We start from the raw sequence: 9825 nt of genomic DNA on the forward strand, positions 1-9825 counted from the left end.
TTATACGTTTTAATATAATAGAAATTTATTCAATAGTTATTGAACTTAGTATTGAAGAAATATGAGAAAAAGGTAATTATTACTGTTTGTCAAGATGATCTAGAACTATATCCAATTAATGAAGTACAATAAAAATGTCCGTACATTTTATACTAAAAGTAGGAAACAACAAATGACAGATTAATTTTCTATAGGAATAAATCTCCTGAAATTATCAAAGTGGTCACATAATAATAAAAATGTAGAACAGTTAAAAATACAAATATAAGCTAACTCGTTTATTGTATTTTACGATATAGAAGAAATAATTAAAAACAAAATTGATAAACAAAAATGAAGAAACAAAAAAAAAAAACCTCACTTATATTTAATATACCTACATACAACATTTGGGTTGTTAGTATTTTCACTTATATTGATATTTTTTTTTTTTTTTTTTTTGATTTATTTAACGTACACGTGTAAACTAATAACCCGAGAGCTATATAATTAGGATAGCCGATAGGCTTAGATAAACAGTTGTAATTTATGAAAAAAGAAAATTTACAGTAGTAGTAGCGGGTTAAATATTTAATCTACTATCGACTCCTTATTCCGTGGACATATTTAATATATCATAATGATATACCTATTATATAATTTCAATTAAAAATAATTAACCATTAAGAAATGATGCTAATTAAAACAACAACTGTTTTAGAGACCCTTAACTAAATTCGCAATTTTGGTGTTCTGTTACCAACACAATAGTTATATTAATAATGACCAGTAACCCTAAAATGAATATAACAGGGTGGGCAAGCGTGTACCGTTCAAATTAGGTGTCGAGTTAGTAACTGTAATTGACGTTTTAAATTTGAATTCAATGATTTATGATTGTATACGAAAAAGGATTTTGAATGTAGATAGTATGTCAGTCTATTTCATTAAATATATTTCACTATATGTTTTTTTGATAAACCGATTAAAGTTATTTATTTCTATTATATAGGTAGGTTAATACATTTTTTCTACAAACATTACATTTATTAGATTATTAGTATTTAATTTTAATAATAATAACTATATTATATTTATACAATATATTACTGGTATTAATTTTTAAGTTAATATTATAATTGTAAAATAGTGTAAATGAGTTCAAATTATATGAAAAAAAAAAAAAAATACAAAATATAGATTATTTTTTTTTTAATTTAATTTAAGCCACTATGCAAATAATAGGGCTCCATGACGTGAGTAAAAACAAAAAAATCTAATATAGTAATTCATAATTAAAGAATGCAATATCCTTCAAATTTAAACTTAAATACTTAATATATCTATAGAAATAATATTGTGATTTGTGATTGTACATTTTTCATATTCTTTAATTCCACAATGGACTATTTAAGAAGAAAATTGTATTAAATTATCAAAGTTTACAAATTAAAATTGAAGATGTTGTATATTTTTTTATTACAAAATACTTGTTGTTTTTAATTTTTAAGATTTCGACGAATTTTCTATAAATTTAATTTAATACTTTTATATAATATGTGCATGTAAATGATGCTTAAGTATTTTTAATATTCTTACACAGATTAAAGAATAACCTATTTAAAATTGTATATAACATTTTTACTCAGAAACAATTCTATAAATAGCTCAAGGTCAAAATATTTTTAAAATTGTACCTTGTGTAGGAAACGCTATTATAAACATTCTGTGAAAATTTCAAGTATTTAAACTCTTATGTTACACCTAAAAAATAATAATGATTGTGTCAAAAAATGGTTTTTTGCGCACCTTTAATAATTCGCGTTTTTCCTTGGTTTTTAATAATTTTACAAAATACTTGGAATTTTTAGGGGTTGACCTCTCTAAAGTACAAAATAAATTCAATTTATTTTATCCAAAACCACATTTAAAGTAAAAAATTAAACCATTTTTTCAATTAGTTATAAACGTATATAAAAAACACTTATTGTAAAATCTATATATTAATTCGCTCTTCCCAGAATTTAGAATGTTAACGTGTAGGTACAATTAGTTATAACATACGATGAACTATAATCTATAAGACAACTAAACATGGCATTACCAAAAGAAACAATTTTTGTAATTAATTTAAATAAATGGCTATGAATGATACTTATGTTCACTATGCAGAGCAATATATGAATTTAAAAATAAAATAAATAGTTAAATCGGTTGATTAAGCTCTTAAAATCTTAAACGATTCAAAATGGAAATTTCTACAATGACAGAACTCTATTGTTATAACATTTACACGTTTAGCACCTCATATTTTCTTCTTTCTATAACGGACGTCTTTGAAAGTAACTATATTTCAAATTCATTTTACTTGAAACTTTTATACATTTTATAAGCTATACTGGAGGAAAATACTTTCCATTACCTTTTATAGTTTCACAACTAAGTTTTTTTTTCTGATATTTATATTGCTAAAAATACTATCAAAATAAAAATAAAAGTCTTTATTGTCATAAAACTTAAAAGGAAATCAAAGTAGCTGCTTCTCTTTCAATCAACCTATTGCTTGGTAACTTTATTTACCTTGATAAATATCAATGTTCAATCAATATCTAGTTTCAAAATACAAGTCCTTTTCGAACTTTTGTATCTCTTTTCATGGAATTCAGTAGCATATTATTTTATTTCAATAAGCTAGTTATTATTTTACTGATAATATAATAATATGGTATTATTTTAAACTTATATTCTATAATCATAACTTTTAAAGGGTTGGATATTAAAATGTAATTTAATATATATTTGTATATTTTAAGCCAAATAACCATACATTTTTTGTTTGATGACGTGCCGTTAGCCTATTGATAATCTAAAAGACCGAATTCGCTTAACATATAATAATTATTAATAGTATTTCATTAGTTATTCATCATATTTTTCGCATTTAAAGTAAATGAAAAATTTTAAATAGGGACTTTAATTTTATTATAAATTATCTTTATAATCATTTTTTCTAAAATGTATTCGTTATTGTTATTCATTGTAAGTACCATTACTGCACAAAAGTAACATAAAAATCTAAATTAAAATCTCTAGCTGTCATAAAATGAAAAAATGATCTACTTTTCTTTCACTAAAACTAATGTTTGATCACATTGTTTACTTTGATAAATGTTGAAAATCAATAAATAAACATAATTTTACTTAAATATTATACAATGTATAATAATTATTTTATAAAAAAAAAAAAATATTACAAAAATAACCAATAAAACAGAAAATAATTAAAAAAAAAACCTAACATCAAACAATTCAACTATAAATATAAGTGTGCTGGTATGTTTCATTTTATATTCATAATATTAAAATTTATTAGTGGTTAAACTTAATATGATAGATAAAACAATATTATATTATTATAATTAATATTATTTTATTAATACTAATATGAAATTAATGAACATGTGGAAGTATCTTTAGAAAAAAAAACAAAAACTAATTTACCACATAAAAACAAACTGACCACATGAAAAAACAAAGGAACATCTTTACTTTGAATATTTTTGAAACATTACAACATCATTTACTTCACACAATCACTTTCGTGATAACATGTCTTTAAAGTGTATTGTAATAAATAAATACTACGCACGAATGTATATGCAAAATTATGTGTGAATGTTTTAAATAATTCAAAAGAACTCAAAACAAAACAACGTACTTACGTTGGAATTATCACTACAGAATGAATTTCGACAAAAGCGTTCGAGTTTTTTAATTAAATAAAAACAATATGCAAATACATTAAACTCGCAACCCCGATAATAATTATAAAATATTCCTGTTGGGAATAACTCATTATGTGTTTGAAAGCATTAATATAGAATTAAGCAAAACTTTTGTATTAAAAAAAAAAGATCTTTGTATGTTAATATGCGTAAATTTAGTTTCAAGACCAGTGGGGTTTCAATAAGGTATGTACGAGTAACATAAATTGTACGCTTAAATGTTAATGTGTTAAATCTATGTAGAATATTATTCTGGCAGTGGTTGACAAGGATCATTGCTTAATATTGATTTGATCGTGTCCGGAGTTAAGGTGTCTTCTGTGTACTAACACATAGGTAGGTAATACAGGGAAATTAATTTAAAGCCAAGAAATTTGTTTTTTTATTATTCTTATTATTTTTAAAAATATCAGAGTTTTTAAAATATATTTTTTCTTAGTTAGTTTTAATAAAAAACAGCTTTTATTTAACGTTATTGCTTTTTTTTTTTTTACTTATTTGAATTATTACATGCATTACTTATTTATTATTTTAAAGTAGAATTTTTTTGAAAATTCAATGTATAAAAATCAAATTTTGAATTATAGCAGTTAGTTGATTACAAAATTATTTTAAGTTTATATAAGCAGAGTGGAAAAATAACAAATATAGAGGAACAGTATTCTTGTGCTATTCCAAATCGTTCTTATACACTTTTAAATACATATAATTAAATAAATAATAGTTTGATTACGGTTTTAACTCTTAAGATTTTAATTCTTAGGAAAACTATTATCTTTTCGAATATAAAAAATAAAAACATAGAAAGAAGTTAAATAATTTTCTAAAACTATTATTGAATGATTTCAAAATAGAATGTAAGAAAAAAATTCTTAGATTCTAAACCTTGAAAACAAATATATATATACCTATTTATATGTATATTTTTTAAAAAACCATGAATTAAATTATCCATTGAGCTTTGTATTTATAATATATATTTTACCCACTAATTAAGAACAATTCTTAAATCCTGAGCACATTGTAGGTATAATGAACGGTTATAGATATATGGCATGAAAGTTACTCTGCTCAATGAACCATTTAATTTAAATTAAGGCGTTGAGAACATTCTTGACGTGTAGTGCAAGAATGACGACAAAAATAACATTAGATTTTTCGAGACTGTAACTTACTTTAACTCTCAACAGCATTACTACTTCTTCATGTTTATTAAATAATATCAATCAAATTAAAAATCATTGCAGATATTGAAAAAATAGCATCAATACTTTTATTTCATTTTTTCAATTAAATATTATTAACTCTTGTCGGTATGTACTTACTACTTACCAAAAAAAAAACCTTCATTTTTTTGCGTTTCGTTATAATTATATTCATGTCATCTGCACAGTTGAATTGTCAGTTTTAATCAACTGAAAAGCTCAGAAATGAAAATATCACATATTAGGTATATCGTATTCGTAGAAGATTATAAGTGTAATAATAAAATATAGTTTTATACTATCAAAAATTTGTAATGATTATACAATAGTTAATTATTTCATGAAACGTAATGTGATGGATTTGTGCCGTTCATTTCAGTAGTAGGAGACAACAACAGCTAAATATATAGGTATTATTTAATGCTGTTTTTATGGGTATTCGAACGAAATGTAATAATATGAATAAATAGCTGCAGACAAACATATTATTAAGATTGAGTTAAACATAAGACATAATCTTTTACAGAGTAGATATGAATAACTTACATACGTATTATTATTATTATTATTGTTGTTGTTACTATCGTTATCATTTTCGCTGAAATATATAACCGGACAAACTGGTATAATATTATTATTATCGTTTGCTGAGCGGCGTAATCGCGTTGCGGATGAGTGCGTTTCGATTAAATTGCACCACGAGTCAAAGACAGTCTTAATAATTTGGTTTTGTCGAATTTCAGTGTTGCGTCGACGCCGGTGCCCCTATTTTTCCTATCCGATACACCGTCTTCGCTGTACGCTCCAAACACACGAAACACCCTTTAATCTCTCGACACTGCATTGCCTAGTTTTACTTCAAACACAAACAACACGGTTTGGGGTCGACGGCCAACAATCTTCCAAATTCAAACTGAAACGCATTTTGTGAAAAAAAAACAGACTTGTTACGTATGATTGTTTTTTCAAATTTCTACAGTTTCTACAGTGCGCACCCTTATTATACTGTTATGACGTCAGATAATATAATATAATAATCATAGTGTTTTACCACCATGTCCATATTTCTTTCAATTTTAATAATGCAGCAATAAAATACATAAAATGTAAAATTAATATTCTTAAATACCATAATATTATATTAAAGCCCTATTTTTTTTTCAAATTTATTGACCTTAGTGCTTACCTAGTATTTAATAAACCGGAAACTAATCGTTCACACTTTGATTTAAACATACAGCTATTCTTAAAAAAAAATTATCTGTTGAATAGCATCAAGTGAACAAGATGGATTATTATTTGAAAAGTAAAAGTTTGTATTACCATTATAATTATGCATGACTCTTCTTAACAGTATAGATACGACAAATATAAAATATTCGAAAATTTAGTATTAAATTATATACATACTTGTATTTAAAAATACTAAAAATCATATTTTTAATAACAACATGATTAAAAAAAAAAAAAAAAGAAATACTGGATGGTAATGCATGGTCAATCGCCCTATATATTTATATATTTTTTGTTGTAATAGCTTTGAACAAACAACTATTGTATCTATTATGCCAATCAGGTGTTTACTAATTGGAACGCTTATACTTTGATTTTTTTTTTCTAAAAGTGATAATTACTAAAATGTATACTATAATATACAGTAATTAAAATATCAATTGTAAAAAATTAAAGCACTGATTAGTTGTATTAAAGATTTTTAGGTATGTCAACTTAAAACATTATAATATAATTTCTAATGATTTTAATAAATAAATAATATCATAATAATAAAGTTATTATAATTTTATCGAATTAAACTCAAATTAGAGAAATTTAACAAAGTAATGTAAATTAAAACATACATAATATTAAAGTAATTTAGATACCTACCTTCCTACTTATCATCACTATATCATATAGTTAACAAGAAATGTCATATAATTTTAATATTTTCTAAAAAGTAGTCGTTGTTTAAGACAAGTTGTTATTTCGTAATTATATAAAAGATTTATAATATTTTACAAGACTAATGCTTGATATAATATGTTTCGATGCTGATTTTTTGATTTGTACACTACTAATAAGTAGAATTTACAGTAGCCATATTTTATTGATAATCGAATTAATTTAATTTAAATAACTACGTGCAGTTACTGTCGTTAGGTGTTAATAAACTATTTTATTATCATATTTTTATCAAACAGTTATTATAATTACGATTTTTTTGTTTCATCGCTGAATAAAACAGTTTAATTTTGCTCTAATAGCATCTAAAAACTCAATACACTATCGTTATCAAAGTGGTATACTATCTGTATAATATTTAATAAAGCTATCTTCAAAATTGTCATTATTATTTTATTACTTTGGCACATTTGTTATAATTTATTGCATTATGTTATATTATAATGTGTATTTCATATTAAATTTGGTGCGTGACAAACGTGTGTATATTAGTTGTTAGATTAGGTTATGCTATAATTTTTTAAAACGAATAATTTAGGTGTTTTATATAAGTAAATATTTTTAAGCGAGACTTGTATTCAGCTTTTAAAGTTCATAGATTATTACTAAATTAAAAATATTGGTACAACATGAAATGAATGAAATAGCAGAAAATGATAATTTGTTGGTATGTTTCACTAAATTAAATACATACTTCCATAACCAAAATTTAGCTGCATAACACGACGATACAGTAATTTTATGTAGATATATTTTATTATTTATTTATTTATTTTTTTTTTGTAGGTAGCATACCGTAGTGTGTATCGAAAACTCAAATGCTACAAATTATACGAAGACTAGAAACAAAATGATATTGTGGATAAACATTTAACATTATCATGCAAATTTCACTGTTTTAACATATACAGGTTGAAAGTTGTGGGTAAATAATGTTAATGCATGGTAAAACTGTTTTTGTTAGTATTTCGTTGCGCCTATTAGCTGACGACGAGAATAAATAATATACATCACACAATGTATTCATATAAGTTTTTATGTATAGTGGAATATTCTGTTAAAACAATTTTATAAAATCGATACAGGCAATAAATCTTATTTTATTAATTAATACATACTATTTTTAAGTACCTATCTATATACTTAGAACAGCATATTATGGATACTATATTGAATTGGATTATATTTTGAGTGTATTAAATTATAAATATGGTACCTACACTAAAAAATAATAAAATTATATTTTCGTTAGTTAACGTTAAAAATAAATTTTAAATGATGACCTAATATGTATACTTTATAAAATGTAGAACATCCCTTTTTTATTTTTTACATACAGTATACACTGAATAAAATATCGTTTTAAGGATTTTACAAACGGTTAATCAGATATTAACGGTCGTTTGCTCATACACAATTATAATTATTTTAAATAGTTTAATTCAGCCATCAAAATTAACCTTATTTTATGTTTTAGTTCAACTTTTTTTTTTTTTTTTTTATATAAAAGCTTTGAAGCGTATCAATTATAAAGGTACAAACGGACACTGCACAAAGTGTGGTTCAATAGATGTCGAGAAATAATTTTTATACGTTAACCGGTGTTTAATAATATTATATTTAAAATAGGATTATGCTTACGAAGTTATTAGATTTAATTCTATGTCAAATTAATTAGTTTTTATTACAGTTTCTTTTTTAATAAAGATAATTACATTACTTGGTTAAACTGACATTTTTATAATATAATTATTTATAAAGTACAGTAGACTCGCGTGTGTTTGTGAAAAACTTAAACTAATTCATACATTTAAATTTTTATATGCTAATCATATTTAACTATCACATATTTATCACGTTTGTTTTATTTCCCTAGGGTCATTTTATTTTTGTTGTACCTATTAGTCGTATTAAATTTCAAAAACAGTTCACTCAAGAAACATTGACAGATTCTGAGAGGAATTATCTATTTCATCCAACAGTTAATTTATTATCAAAATGAATTCATGCTTATTTTAGATGGGTTTAACTTTTAAACTGATTTCTGGAATTGTCATTTTTTTTTTTTTTTGTTTACGTATTATTAAATTATTAATTATTAATTAAATACTTCTAGTGGATAAAATAGGAAATAGTATATTTAAAATATTTTCTTTTAAAAAAAATATGCACTTATAAATTATAAACATCATGATGTACCAAATGATGAAAAGTAAGTTTTATCCATTTGTAAAGCTTATACATTTTTATTGTAAACAATATATCACATGTTTTAACATTATTTTGAATTTTTGATGTTAGGAATGGGAAATATACCGTTATAAAATGGATTGGACGTATATTTTATTAAATCTCTACTCAGCTACAAAAGTTTGTATATATGATACTCTAAAAGTAATTAATAATTATTAGCAAACACCATTCATATTGCTCATATAAACTTAATTTATTATTATACAATCAATACTTTTTACTATAAGAACTATTAAGTTACTATTATAATTGTTTAGTAATTACTATGTACATATTATTGTTCAAATTCTACGACAATAATTGCCAAAACTATGTATATATAACTGAAAAAAGTATAGCTAGACAATGTCTGATGTCATTCTAATGTCATACTTGAAGATATAATTTGACAATCATATTGGTATAAAGTATTTTTATATAATATATAGTTTAAATACACCCATAATTTTTTATTTACGCATTCACACGTTAGAAATATTATAATAAGGATTTTATAACACACATTGCTGTGCATAAACCTATTATCCATACATTTTAATAATATGCACATGACAAAATGATTGTACAGATAAGTTAATTCTCGTGACATTAAAATATTTTTTCAGTAACTTATTGATATGTACTTTTCGATACAAAAGATA

Source organism: Aphis gossypii, chromosome 3 (genome assembly GCF_020184175.1).
Source record: "Aphis gossypii isolate Hap1 chromosome 3, ASM2018417v2, whole genome shotgun sequence".
NCBI lineage: Eukaryota > Metazoa > Arthropoda > Insecta > Hemiptera > Aphididae > Aphis > Aphis gossypii.